The following is a 15,522-nucleotide window of genomic DNA, read 5'->3' as shown; positions in this document are numbered from 1 at the left end:
TATCTATGTATATATATCATATATACCATTTTGTTTACAAAAGCAGGATTGTACACTCTACCCGTAACAATGAATGCATTGTTTTCCATTCTTCTTTGTCCTGCTTAGAGATACTGTCACTCCTTTATGACAATATCTCCTTTGCCAGGTGACAAAATTTTAGGTTTTGCTAATAGAGGGCACTGGGGAGACAGCATAGGCTTGATAAGTGAAGGGGTTTCTCTTTCATGGAAAAGCACAGCAAAACCAAAATAATCCAGTTTTAAAAATGGACATAAGACATGAATACACATTTTTCCAAAGACTACATACAAATAGCCAGCAGACACATTGAAAAGATGCTCCACATCACTCATTATCAGGAAAATGCACATCAAAACTGAAATGAGATTACACCTCACACCTGTCAGAATGGCTGAAATTAAAAACACAGTAAACAAGAGGTGTTGGCCAAGATGCAGAGAAAGGGGAACATTCTTGCTCTATTGGTGGGAATGTAAACTGATGCATCCACTCTGGAGAACAGTATGGAGGTTCCTCAAAAAGTTAAAAATAGAACTTCTCTATGATTTAGCCATCACAAACCATACAAAAATACTAATCTGAAGGCACACACACAGCCCGATATTTACAGCACCACTATCAACAATAGCCAAATTACAGAATGAGCCCAAATATCCATGAACAGATGAATGAATAAAGCAGAGATGGTGGGAAAAAAAAGCAGAGACGGTGTATCTATATATAATGGAATACTACTCAGAGACAAAAGGGAATGAAATCTTGCCATTTGCAAAGATGTGGGTGGAACTAGAGGGTATTATGTTAAGTGAAATAAGTCAGTTATCAAAGACAATTATCATATGATCTCACTGATATGTAGAATTTAAGAAACAAAACAAATGGATATGGTGGGAGCAGGGAAGGAGAGGCAAACTAAGGAACAGACTCTTAACTATAGAGAACAAAATGGTGGATCTGAAGGGGAGGTGGATGGGGGGTGGGGTGAATAGGTGATGGGGATTAAGAAGGGCACTTGTGATGAGCTTTGAGTGTTGTATGTAAATGATAAATCACTAAATCCTATATCTGAAATTGATATTACACAGTTTATTAACTAACTGGAATTTAAATAAAAACTTAGGGGAGGGGCGCCTGGGTGGCTCAGTGGGTTAAGCCTCTGCCTTCGGCTCAGGTCATGATCCCAGGGTCCTGGGATCGAGCCCTGCATCGGGCTCTCTGCTCAGTGGGAAGCCTGCTTCCCACTCTCTCTCTGCCTGCCTCTCTGCCTGCTTGTGGTCTCTATCTGTCAAATAAATAAATAAAATCTTAAAAAAAAGAAAAAAAACAGGGGAAAAAAAAAAAGAGAGAAAAGCACAGCTGCAGGGGCTTGCAGAAGACCCACGGGTACTTACTCTCCAGGAAATTTTGCGGGCACCCTCGTGGACGGCTTTCTGCTCAGCAGCCCCCACTTGCTGATTGCAGACGAGCTCTGGCCTCTGACATCCCCAGAGATCTTCTCTACCGTCAGTGGGAACAGCCACACCTTGTTCAGCTAATTCTGATTCCTTACTGTGCTGTGGTGGTGAGGAGAGGAGTCTCCCATTTGTCCCTTGGGAACTAATAAATATATTTTTGGTGAACTTATAGTTATTTCTGAGTGCTGCTGTAACAAATTAGCACAGACTTCGTGACTGAATACAACACCTGTTTATTATCTTATAGTTCTGGAGGTGAGATGACCAAAATTAACATCTGTGGGCTGAAACCACGACGTCGGTGGGGGCTGCCTTCCTTTGTGGAGGCTCTAGGGAGAGTCCCCTTGCTTGCATTCTCCAGCCTCCCCAGGCTGTCCCATTCCTTGTGCCCCCCCCCTTCCAATCCAGCAATGCCAGGTGGCCTTCCTCTCATGCTGCCATCTCTCCGGTTCTGCCTGCCGGCCTCTTTGTCTCACTTAGAAAGACTGTGGTGATGACCTTGGACCCACCTGGATAATCCAGGATCCTCTCCCCATGTCAATGTCAACGGAGGAGCAACCTCTATTCCATGGCCACTTTGCATCTCCTTTGCCAGCTGCCCTAACGTACTGTGTTTTCTGGGGTTGGTTAGGACACGGGCATCCTTGGAAGCCCATTACTCTGTTACCACAGCTTTTCATTTTACTTTATCTGTCCTGTTCCCTTTGTTTGTGTCTGTCATTTCCCTTCTGTGGTCTCCTTGGAGCTGTCATCTTCAGCTGGCTTCTAATCTGGCTATGTCTACATCTATAGGAACATGGCTTTCGTGGAGGCTGATACTTCATTAAATATTTAAGTGGACCGTGCTGTCATTTTTCTAGAAATTAAGCATATATTAGATGGGAATGCCAACTAAAGACTTTTTCCCTGACACAAGAAGAACCCATGATATATTTTTAAGTGGGAAACACCGTTTGCAAAGCAGCTAAAACATAACCGAGAAAAGAAATTATTATTTTTTACTTTAAGCTTAGAAACAAGGACCTTGCCTCCTCACCTCTATACTATTTGTTAAATGTCTACCTCCAGCTGAACCGTCAACCTGCTGACATTTTTACTATTACAAAACAGATATTATTCCCTTGTAGTTATACAGGAAAAGCTGCCTGAGCAAGCTGAAATAGCTCAGTTGGGAGAGCGTTAGACTGAAGATCTAAAGGTCCCTGGTTCAATCCCGGGTTTCAGCAGTTTTTTTGATGTTTATGCTAAATGTACTTCCTGGCAGCACTCAACAAAATGTAAGCTGTAAGGGGAAAATTAGGCTCTCATGCAGATTTCTGGGGCGGATCATTGGCTTTTTAGGGAGGGGTGGTGTCAGGTCTCTTGGGGGGCCTTTTTATATAAACCCACTAGCACTGTTGAACTTCCTGAGTGTGATAGTAATAGCTGACTTATCTAGAGTACTTGCTAAGTGCCAGGCTTTCTTCTAAGCTCTATGTAGCTAACTTATTTAAAATGACCACTAAGGGGCACCTGGGTGGCTCAGTCAGTTAAGCCTCAGACCCTTGGTTTGGCTCAGATCATGATCTCTGAGGTTGAGCCCCATGTCAGGCTCCATGCTGGGGTGTGGAACCTGCTTAAGATTCTCTCTCTCCCTCTGTCCCTGCCCCCCCCACCTCTTAAAAAAAAATGGCCCTTAAAATTTGTTAACTAAACAAAGTGTGTGTCTGAGGCCTGAGATGTGGTAGGTATAGAGTTAATGATTTTTACTTTGAACATCATTATTATTTCTATTGGCTAGGAACTTCAAAAGCTAGAGCTATGAGATGTGAGTTATTTCTTCTTTTTTGTGGGGAGGGAGTGGGGAGGTGGCTCACACATCACTTCCAATTGATGTGAGTTATTTCTAATGACCTTCACCCCACCATCTGATAAGGTAGTATTAAAGGTTATCATTTCCCTCCTGATTATTTATAAATTCTGTATTAACAATTCCTTGCTTTTATATGGTCAATGCAAAAGCATATTTTCCCACTGGGCTTTAGTTTTGCAGAATGGGATTTAGCTTCTATTCCAAAGGTCTTCCCTGAGTTTACAAGCAGCAGAGGGTGGAGAGGGGTCTTTGAAGTCTCTGAAACAGAATGCAAACTTGCGTGTTCATATACACATTTCCCTGGGAAGACTGTCCACAAGTATCAGATTCTAGATTTGTGACCTAGAAAAGGTTTAGAAAAGTGATGCAGAAGATTTCCTCATTACAACAACTTACTGATAATTTGTGACCTGACCTTTGAATTTTGCCAAGGTGTCATGTGATGGACTTTTCTTGATTATTGTGCTTGCCCCTTGCTCAACACTATCTACTGGGAGGTTGATTTCAGGAGGGAGCCCAGACTGTCAACAAACTTTCCTTCTGTCTGGGTGGTGGTCTTGGAGGCAAATTTCCCATAGTGAAGCCGATTTGACCATTTTTGGAGGCCCCCTGCTACTTTGGGGTACCTCCCATGACCTACCCCCATCACTGGGTTTATTCTGTTGAGGTGGATCTCATGCTCCTAATTGTTTCTTTTCTGGGGGAGATTAAGGATGAAATCCCCATGTTCCCTTTATTATTCAACTTTTTAAAGATCTTTCATTCTTGCTGATGGCATTTGTAGACAATCTGGATGTCCAAAAGCTACACCAGGCAATGACTGCCTGTTCGTCGTCTTCATATCATTGAATGTCTATCACACATGTCATCACCATGACTTGGCCATGCTTTGGTCAAGAGGTAATGTTTTCAGTTGAAGCCAGGCATTCTCTAGGCTTTAGGCTTTGAGGATTTACATAAAGTACAAGGGTTGCAGGTTATTCTGTTTCAACTCCTCTTTTCCCCCAAGAATTTAACCACACTTCCAGAAAATCTGCCCCTTGAAGAATGAATTGTCTCAGGAACTGAGCTCCCATGATGAGACTGGAGCAAGAGATAGGGTTCTCATGGAAGTCTGACAGCTGAAGGAGTGAGTCAAGTGCATGGAGAAACATCTAGGGTCCAACATCAGAGTCCACTTCCAAATGCGAAGTCCATTGAGATAGAGGCAGGATCTGGGCCAAAGGGATGAGACTAAGTGTTCTAGGCTAGGCCAGGGAGTCTCAGAAAAGTGGGTGGGGAGCAAGCTTTCATGGACAACAGGGTTAGGGTGGTATTAAGGGCTGTGAACAAGATGGAAAATACTTTTCATTCTTCTCAGTAATCACTACACTTTTATTACATGGGATTCGGGTTCTGTACTATTTGTATGTGTATACACAAACACACACACACAAACACACAGTAGTGTTGGTATCTAAAGGAAATGTGGGTTGTATTGAACAATATAACTGGAAAGAGAATCAAGTATTTAAAAAATTTTATATTGTTTTGATGATTATAAAAAAGTATAAACTAGTGAAACATTAACATCTTTATGGAACTGTATTGCTTAAAAAGTAAAGATAAGTCTACTCTAATCCCAAATCTAGTAATCTATTCCTTTTCCAGACTCTTACTATGCACTGCATGTAAAATGAATGTATATAAACAAAATGCACTTATATTTTATACAGAATTAGACCATTAGGTCATAATATTTTTCCATAATTTCCAAACAGCAAGACTGAATACCTAAAATAATAGTGGAAGTTTATTTTCTTTGGTATGTTTCCTTTTCAAGTTTATTTTAATGGAAATAAAGTAAAATACTAAAGGAGCCAAAGGCCTGAAAACTCAAGCCCTAACTATAGCATAATCCAAAATTCTAAAAAAAAAATCATACTTTACAAAATCTTAAGTGAGGGGGGCAAATGCGTCTCATTAGTAACGGATACATTTATTGAGTATCTGTTCTGTCAGACCCCATTTTGAGCAATCTACAGGACTTAGTTCATTTATTGTTTTTTTTAAACATTTTATTTATTTGACAAAGAGAGACATCACAAGTAGGCAGAGAGGCAGGTGGGGGGAGGGAGGAAGCAGGCTCCCTGCTGAGCAGAGAGCCCAATGCGGGGCTCCATCCCAGGACCCTGAGATCATGACCCAAGCCGAAGGCAGAGGCTTTAACCCACTGAGCCACCCAGGCGCCCCAGGACTTAGTTCATTTAATCAGTGATGAAAAATGCGAAAAGCAAGAAGCAAATAAGCATTTATAGCAATTCTAGAGTGTAATAGAGGGACTGGTCTATATTCTATGATGTTCTACGGAGGAGTAAGAAGTTAACAATTCACAAAGTCCAAGCAAGAACTGGTGGGGACTGGCAGTGCACAGAGCATTTAGAGAAAATTGCTGCCATTATCTTTTTAAGGTCAGAGACCATAAATCGTCTACATGAGTACAATCTGTTCATTAATATGTATATATATATATATATATGTATGTAAGTGGTGATAGTTTATATACCTGTCATTTAACTCATATTGATCATAAAAATACCAAACTTGTTCTTTCCATTTCTCATTCTTAGTGTGGTATTTAATTCACAATGATACAAATCACTTTTATAATCTTTATTATTATTAATTATAATTTGCATGAAATCACTTTAAAAACTCCAAAGTTACCTAGAATTAGCCAGAATTATGTTTTTAAATCATTCTCTTTGAAAATATATAATGTTGGCTAAAACTGATAAGTTGGCCAGTCTAAACATGTTGGAAAGAGTATAACTGTTTAAAGCCTAGTATTTCTTTCCAGGACAAGTTCATTTTGTTTCTACATTTGGGATCTGTAATCAGCGGAGTGGAAATTAAAATTGTGTTCCTGCTTTTCTTTCCCTCAGAGTCTGTGAAACTCTTCAAATTAACTCCAAAATGGATTCAACCTATTTCCTGAAAAGTCTGGTGGGTAATTATATGGAGGTTGTTCAGTGTCCTAGAGACAACAGAGATCTTCAGGTAAGTTAATGGAGGAAGAGAAGAACTGTGAGATAGAGAAAGAACAGGAAATAAAAAGTGAGTAACCACTTTTTTTTTTTAAGATTTATTTATTTATCCCAAAGAGAGAGAGAGAGAGAAAGAAAGAAAGAGAGCATGTGCACTGGGGTGAGGGGCAAAGAGAAAGAATCTTTTAGCAGACTCTGTGCTGAGCAGGGAGCCTATGCAGGGCTCAATCTCACAGCCCTGAGATCAGGGCCTGAGCCAAAACCAAGAGTCAGATGCTTAACTGACTGAGCCACCCAGATGCTGCATGAAAAAATGAGTGTTCTCTTAGGAAAGGGCTCAGAAATCAGGAGTAGATTAGAAAAACTAGGCTGGAGAGTCTATATTCCCAAGTACACAGGGTGTGGGCTTCTCCTAAGGAAGGAAACTAAGGAACACGGATCTCCAGTCTTGAGAACCTCTAATGGTTTAACTGAATTGGCGCAAGTTTAAGGATAAGCACATCTTCTACTATGTTATTCTAAAATTCTACATTTCCATGTTTTAATCATGTTTTGCATTAAAATCTGGAAAAGCTAGGGGCACCTGGCTGGCTCAGTTGGTAGAGCATGCTCTTTATTTCAAAGTTGTGAGTTCGAGCCCCATGTTGGATGTAGAGATTACTTAAAAAATAAAATCTTTTTAAAAAAGTTTAAAGACTGTAGAAGTTATTTCAAAACCTACAACAGTGATTACTGTGTTCCAAAACATAGCCACTTCTTGGTTTAAAAAAGTTGAGAATGTGGTCCTGACTAAATGGGAAACCACAAACTTACTCTAATTTTTTTTCTCATTTCAAGGTTGTCTCTTATTCTGCCTTTTAAATGATTTCCAAAAAATTCCAAAAAATAAAACAAGATGAAACCAGAGAGGGAGACAGACTTTAAGAAACTCTTAATCACAGGAAACAAAATGAAAGTTGCTGGAGGGGAGAGGATTGGGGGGATGGGGTTACTGGGTGAGGAATATTAAGGAGGGCTCATGATATAATGAGCACGGGGGGTTATACAAGATGGATAAATCACTGACCTCTACCTCTGAAACCGTAATATATTACATGTTAATTAATTGAATTTAAATTAAGAAAACATCAAAAAAATACATGTTTAGGTTCTTCTCAAAAGAAAGCTCATAGGAATGATTAAATACAGCCAATGGAAAAGAATGGTGCCATGCACCCAACCCTCTCAAGACCGTCACTCCAAAAATATAATTTCAAAAACTCTGAAATGTGTGAAACCATCTATGTCTACTTCCTTCCAAATGAAATACACCTGGATAATTTTGTGTTACTGATGAAGATCACAATTATTCTCCTTTTTCTTTTAGAAGTAGCCTTGATGTTTTTCCCCCTAGGATCATTAAGGGTAGATCTGACAAACACTATATAATTACATATTCTTCACTCAGTCCGCATGCTGGGCCTGAGTTTTCCTATCAGTTTAGAGAACTGAGTTGACCTAATATGCCCTTTTTTGGCTCTATGGACACGCAAGATCTGTACCTACCATCAGTGCCTGTCCCTGTCAGTTACACGGGGGAGGATTCTTAGCTTCCTTTACCCACATGTCACTAATTTTATGCCCATCAATCTTGCCTTCTGCTGAAAAGGAAGAGAGGTTCACTTACTTTATTTCTGGGACATCACATCTCCCTATCATCTGGCAGTAACTCTCTGCAAAGATGACAATCAATCCAGGACACACTGGCTAGCCTACAGTGATCTGGAAAGCCTTTCAGAGGTTATTTTGCGAAGCTGATAAAATTGTCCTGCCAGAAGACCAAGAATACGCACCTTATTCTTTTGCCAATTTATCGGGACTTGTGAAAAAGTAAATTTGCCCAGAAGTGAACATTTATGCTCCCTGACTAGTTCCATCTAGTTAATGAGTAACGTCTTCCATAAACCAGGGCTTAGTTGGCTTCAGCCCTGTCCTCAGTAGCTTCTGTTCTTCCTCCTCTGTAATCCTCCCAACATCCCCATATCAGCCCCATTTTACAGAGGAGGAACCCAGATGTAAGGAGTTTCAGTGGCTTGCCTAGTGTCTCGTGGACAATGGATCAGGTTAGCTTTTAAACTTGTCTGACCTCCAAACCCTGGCTTACTTGCTCTGCAATGTCCCTTCCTGGATGACTGGTCTGTTCATCAATTCCACATGTCATCGGATTAGATTAAAGGGTCTGTATTAATTGCATAATTTCATCCTTACCTTCTTTTCCTAAATTAAATGTTCGCACTGTCATGGAGACAGCACTGATTTACTGGTACTGATTATGTGCTAGGCACTCAGCTGGACAGCTCCACATACTTTCATTTCCTTGTAATGACAGCTCTGGAGGCAAGCATTATTATCCTCAGCTCTAGGGTAAGGACATTGATGTGCAGAGAGGTAATCCATCCGTGGTCACACAGTGAACTAGGGACAGGCCAGGACTCAGCCCATCCGTGCTGATGCCACAACAAAGTCTTCCTGGAGCTGATGCTGTCATTTGATGAACCAGTGTTCTAATTCACATCTGTGTTTTGCCTTTCACCAATCAAGCAGCACATGTTAGCTTGTTTTTTTGTTTGTTTGTTTTTAACAAACACACACTCCATGATTCTGGGTGGAGTCTTAGAGAAAATAACTAAAAATGCCATTTTGAAGGATTAGAATTTTTTCTTTGATCCTTGTTTTTTTTTCTCATTTGCCAAGTCCCTCCTCCTCCTTTTCCCCTCCTCCTTCCCATCCTCCTCTCTCTCCTCTTCTTCCTCCTCCTCCTCTCCTCTCCTTTTCTCTTTCTTCCTCCTCCTCCTCCTCCTTCTTCTTCAAGGAAATATGTCTTTTGCTTTAGGACATAGAACTCAGAACAGTCTTGAACATGAGGGGGTCAGTAACTGCAAATTTCAAACTTCCATGAAAAAGAAGTAATCTTTCTTCTGAGAACACACTCAAGTTAAATATGAAAGTTTCTCCTGCACTAAAGGATAGAAAGTAGTTTGAACATCTTATGGTTTCCCTTATCTTGACCCAAACATGTATTTCTACTCTGAAAACTGCCCTTTGTGTTTGGAGGACCCCCAGAGAACTGAGGAAATGCCACTTTTTCCAGAACACCTAATACAGCGCCATTTACACATTATGCACTCAGCAAATATGTTATTGAGACTTCTTCCTCCTGTTCAACCAAACACATCTTATCCTGTGCCTAGTAAAAACGGGTGTCAGTCATACCTTGTCACCCAACTCTATGGAGATCCCCGGATATGTAATTTCTGTGGTGGGTGTGAACTTAGCTAGAGTTGTTTGGCAGCTAAAACCTCTTGAATGGAAGCAAGCCAAGCTTAGGTTTCAGAGTGTGCCAGACTCATTCAAAACCAGATTTACCCTGTAGCTGAAAAGACACTACCCTGCTTCTGAGAGGAAAGGCAATTTTGGTGCCAGGTCATTTCCTCCCTTCTTTCCTTTTGACTGTCTTTAGATCACTGGTCATTCCTGCTGCCAGAAATATTCTCTTGTATGGTCTCTGCACAAACCTCCAGATTTAGCTCAGTTCCTGGCTCCTCCAGAAGCCTCCAATAATTACTCAACCTCATATTCAAGCCTCCAATGATTATTCCACCTCATTGATCTCCTATCTCCAAAGTCCCATCAGCTGCTGATGTTCATGTATTATTTGTTATGTGACATCTCATCATTTCATCTAGACTGGCTTGCCTGAGACAAGCGTGCTGCCTTATGCTTCTATTATGTGCCACTGTCTTGAAGATGTAGCACATGACAGTTCCAAGTCTTACGACTTTAGAATCTCTTGCAGATATATTATGTACTCACAGACCAAAAAGCCCAGGAATCCTATGTCATTGCCAAAACAAGTTAGCAGTTGTACGAAAATCACACAAGGGGATTTTCAATTTGCTTTTTAATACCCCTGGCAACCCACTTAGATGAGTTGGGACTTCTGGGGGACATCTTTGACAAGCGAAAAACCAAATAAGTGATAGTCTTGCAGAGTCATCTTCCAGACCAGTAACCTGGTCATCCTCCAGTGACCTGAAATCCCATCTTACAGACTTTGTATTTTGTATTTTTAAAAAGATTTTACTTATTTGAGAGAGAGAGAAAGAGAGAGAGTGAAGAGAAAGAGAGAACCAGCACGGGGCAGGTGGGGGGATGGGGTGGGCAGAGGGAGAAGCAGACACCTTGGCCTGATGAGGGGCTCAATTCCAGGACCCTGGGGTCATGACATGAGCTGAAGGCAGATGCCCACTGACTGAGCCACCCAGGAACCCCTAGACAAATAAAAAATACAATTTTTAAAAATTTATATCTTTCTTGAACAACAGAAATCACTTTAGACATTTACCAGTAAGTTTCAAATTTAAATTTGGCTTAGATATGAGACTAGTCTTATGCATATTCTTTTTAAAAATGTTGTAAAGTTGAGGTAGAATTTACACACGGTAAACTCACTCTTTTTACTATACAGTTTTGAGTTTGACAAACAGAAACTCATGGAACCACCAGCACAATTACGATACCGAAACCTTCCATCACCCCACCAAATTCTCCCAGGACTTTAGAGTTAACCCCTTCTCCCATGTCCAGGAAACCACTAATCAGTTTTCTGTCCCTAGTGTTACCTTTTCCAGAATGTTCTAAATGGAATTAGGCAATGTGTAGACCTTTAAATTGGCTTTCTTTCACTTAGCGTCATGCGTTTGAGATTCACCCATGCTGTTGTGTGTGTGGATCGTTTACTCCTTTCCATTGCTAAGCATGCATATTCAATTATGGATTTTGGGTATCTTGGTTTTATAGCGAGTGTAGGGATCTGAGATCACTACTGATGATGTACGCACAACCATGGGCAATGCCTCCTTTTGATCATCCTCTGTGTGATAGATCGGTAATGGCTGCCTTTCTAATGTTTAACAAGTACAGCTATCCATGCCAGGACCCAAGTTACAAGAAATACACCAGCAGACCCTTCTTGGGAAGACTGGGGTGCAGGAGGAGAGGTTCAAGGGTGGTACAGCTATCCATAGTAGAGCTATTCATGCCAAGACACAAGTTACAAGAAATATACCAGCTGACCCTTCTTGGGTTGCAGGAGGAGAGGTAAAGTGTTGTCTGGGACATTAGGATTTTATATTTGGGATTTGAGAAATGTGAACATAGGTCACCATACTGTGCCTGTGGGGGTGGAAATAGTCTTTTTAAAGATTTTTATTTATTTATTATTTAATTGACAGAGAGAGATCACAAGTAGGCAGAGAGGCAGGCAGAGAGAGAGGAGGAAGCAGGCTCCCTGCGGAGCAGAGAGCCCGATGCGGGGCTCGATCCCAGGACCCTGAGATCATGACCTGAGCCAAAGGCAGCGGCTTAATCCACTGAGCCACCCAGGCGCCCCAATAGTCTTTTTAAATAAAAAACAAACAACAGAACAAACACCTCTGCATTCCTGTAGTTTGATTGCATACCCTGTCAAATTATACAAGTGTAAGTATAAAAAGATAATTATGGAGAAAGATGTTGACAGGAAAACAAGAGATGTTTTAGTGTTCTTAATATACTTGCCACATATCAGTTTCCAAATATCTTGTCTAAGTTAGAGCTGGCAACATTCTCAAGACTATGTTCCAAGGACGTACGTGCTTGGAAAACCCCAAATCTCTTTCTAAGACTGTTTTTCATCTTTTGGGGCCATGACTTCCCAGACTCCAGCTCTTCCCTGCTCAGCCTCTGTGGCTGCACCTACTCTCAGGTGTGTCATTAAAACAGCCTCCTACCCTGTCTCCCAGCCTCTGCTCTGACCCCTACGTTCTAACCCAGCAGCTAAGTGATCCCTAAGCAACAAAGCAGATCTCTCATTCTCTGCTCGAAACCACACAGTGATTGCCACTTCCCATAGAGGAAAGCCGGTGTCCTTACAATGGCATGCACTGCCCATTCCCCCCACCCCAGTCTGACACCACTCACACTATCCACTCCACTTGCTCTGGGGCAGGCACACTGGCACTGTGCTAGTCCACGACATGCTCTTCCTTCCTACCTCATCTCCTTCAAATTTCTGCTCATGTGACCTTCTGAGTGATGCCCATTCCATCCTCCCCATAAAAATTGTAATTTGTCCTTCACCCCATCCCAGCCCTCTAGCTCACTTTTAAACTGTATTTTTTTCTCTACCTCCCAAGAGCTATAAACTTTTATAACGCCTGGCTTCCTGGTACTAGACTTCAGGTGAGTCACATTTCTAAACTGTTACTTGTAATTCCGATTATTTGGTGTAGTTTCCAGCCAGGCCCTGTTGTGGAGGCTGGGACTGAGTGCTTTAAGACGAACATGTGCGGGGCGCCTGGGTGGCTCAGTGGGTTAAGCCGCTGCCTTCGGCTCAGGCCATGATCTCGGGGTCCTGGGATCGAGTCCCGCATCGGGCTCTCTGCTCAGCAGGGAGCCTGCTTCCCTCTCTCTCTCTCTCTGCCTGCCTCTCTACTTGTGATCTCTCTCTGTCAAATAAATAAAAATGAAAAATAAAAAATTTTAAAAAGACGAACATGTGCAAGGATATAAGGGAATGTCTGAAAATGAAGCAGGAAGACAATAGGGAAAAGATAAGGAAAAATTCAGAAGAAGCAGTCTCTGAGTTCAGGCAGAAAGATGAGCAGAAGTTTGCAAATCAGATGAGGAGAGGCATGCTGTTCATGAGGACAGAAGTGGAAAGGCACAGAGCTGTGGATCCATCCTGGGGCTAGATCTGAGAAGTGAGCTGAGTGGGGGTGGTATCACAGGGGTAGGAGAGAAGGTTGGACCTGTGGGTGGGGCCAGACCTTTAAAGGCCTTTATACCCTACCGAGGAGTCTGAACTTGATCATTGAGTGTCACTAATGTAACTTAATTTAGAAAGTCGAGCATTTCCCATATGCCAACTTGTTCAATATTAGGAATCTCTCTCAGCTTGACTGTGACTTCTTGGGTTAAGAAATGTTTAATTTTCTCTGCTTATTCTGAATCCAACATCTGATGTGTACACAAGGAAGTTGAAGGTCCAGAGAACAGGGTCTCTCAAGTGCATGCTTTTATTTTATTTTATTACATTCTGATGAAAAAAGAACATTATGTATATAAACATTCTCGTGTAAATACACCCACTGGTCAAGTGAAAAGCTATTTTAATGTATCATACTATCTTTAGGTGTGTGGCAAAGAAATAATAATTTAGCATATTGAAGAGATTTCTCCATGAGAAATAACAATACTGAGGTCTTTGGGTTTTCTTTTCATTTTAAGCTTTGTTTATTTATGAGATAGAGGGAGAGCAAGCGAGCACGCTCACACATGAAACTGGGGTGGGGAGGGGCAAAGGGAAGGAGAGAGAGAGTCTTAGTGCCAAGCTGGTTACAGGGCTGGATCTGAAGACCCTGAGATCATGACCTGAGCTGAAACCAAGGGTCAGTCACTTAACTGACTGCACCATCTTGGCGCCTAGAGGTTATTGGATTTTCGGTAATTTCATTCTTAAATTTCAGAGATTCCTTTAGTCATTTCAATAAATCAAGATTCGCAGAAGACCAAGAAGAAAGATCAATCCCGGCAATCTTTCTCTTTACACTTCCTCATTTCTGCTCCCTGGGATCAAAAATTCAATCTCTCTCCAGCCCCCATACTTTAATTTTTTTTTCTTGCAGTTTTTAAATTCAGCAATGTTCAGGTATCTTTGACCTTGAGTTTCAATAGCTCAGATTGTTCTGGACACAAATGAGTTCCGTGGTGCCCTAAATGCAACAGGAAGCAAGACCTGCCACAGATCCCTGGAATCATAAAAGATGTCAGTGAAGATTTGCCCGCTCTTTACATTGAAGGTGACACAGTCATGAATATCCAAAGAGATTCAAAATGAACCATCTGGTTAACTACTGAGTTTAAAAGATTTCTTACAAGTGCTTTCCCTAATCAAGGAATCTTTCTTTCAGGAATCTTATAACTTATTCAAATGAGCTGTTTTGTTTAAATAAGTTTGGATGCTAGGCAAAAGGCAAGTGAGGTGTCCAATGGCCAATGGCCAATGATGTGTCCGCTTAGTTCTTAGTGCAATAAATTCTTGGGGGATACAAGGATCCATCGACCAAGATCAACTTCTGCTTGTTGGAAATTACTGGTGAGTTTGTAATAATCTAAACAATCCACTTATAGTATTGGATGAAGTGTTTGAGTTTTACCCTCCTGCAAAATCAAAATTTGCTGCTTGTTAAGTGAATGTGGTATTTGCAAAGCTGTTATGGTGATTTCCAGCTCAAAGGAGGGTGATTTCCCTCCTCACCCTGCAATATTTGCAGATCAATCAAAGAACAGTCAGGCATTCAATATTTGTGGGGGAGGGCCCCATATCTCTAGATCACTGTCAAGTCAAGACAGATGAGACGGTGGGGCCTGATGAACAGGGCTCTAGTTCAGGCTTCGTCAACAACTGCACTTACAAGTCACAGAAACTACCTGAGTCTCCTTTTTCCCTTTTTAAATCTGTAAAATAAAGGAACTAAATATACCTTACTTAATTAAAATTAAATATCTTAAAATTCTACAAAACTATAAATCATTCTTTTGTTCTTATTCCTCATAGCTGATAATTTTTTGCCTGTAACTTCCAGGGAATCAACTCATAACCAGGGGTCTTAATTCATATTAGACTCTGGAGTTAAAGAATGAGATTAATTAAAAACATTAATCTCTAAATTGGCAGGCCTAGGTATTTTTCTATAGGTTTCATTTATTTGTACCACTTAATAATTAATAAAAAATAATAAGTATTTTTAGGGGCACCTGGGTGGCTCAGTTGGTTAAAGCCTCTGCCTTCAGCTCAGGTCATGATCCCAGGGTCCTGGATTGAGCTCTGCTTCGGGCTCCCTGCTCAGTGGGGAATCTGTTTCCCCTTCTGCTTCTGTTCTCTTTCTCTCCAATAAATAAAAATGTTTTAAAAAGAAAGAATAACTATTTTTAATAAGCATCAGACAATTAAATGAGACTTTCTAGGAATTGGCATGGGCGTAATAATTTTGAAATATGTTAATACGCAGCTAGGGTTAGGAAGACTTATTATATAGGTATCCTGATTTTCCTTTTCGCATTTCAGGTGAAGCCCGCTGTGCAA

At 41.0% G+C, this 15,522-nt stretch overlaps 1 non-coding gene across 1 annotated transcript; it reads left to right on the top strand.

The window, feature by feature from the left end:
- Nucleotides 1-2,631: 2,631 nt before the first annotated feature.
- Nucleotides 2,632-2,704, top strand: TRNAF-GAA. The gene has a single exon. It is a non-coding gene; the product is annotated as a tRNA-Phe (tRNA).
- The last annotated feature ends 12,818 nt before the right edge of the window (nucleotides 2,705-15,522 follow it).

This window comes from Meles meles, chromosome 9, assembly GCF_922984935.1.
Source record: "Meles meles chromosome 9, mMelMel3.1 paternal haplotype, whole genome shotgun sequence".
In the NCBI taxonomy this organism is placed as follows: Eukaryota; Metazoa; Chordata; class Mammalia; order Carnivora; family Mustelidae; genus Meles; species Meles meles.
This window is presented reverse-complemented; position numbering and strand designations above follow the sequence as displayed.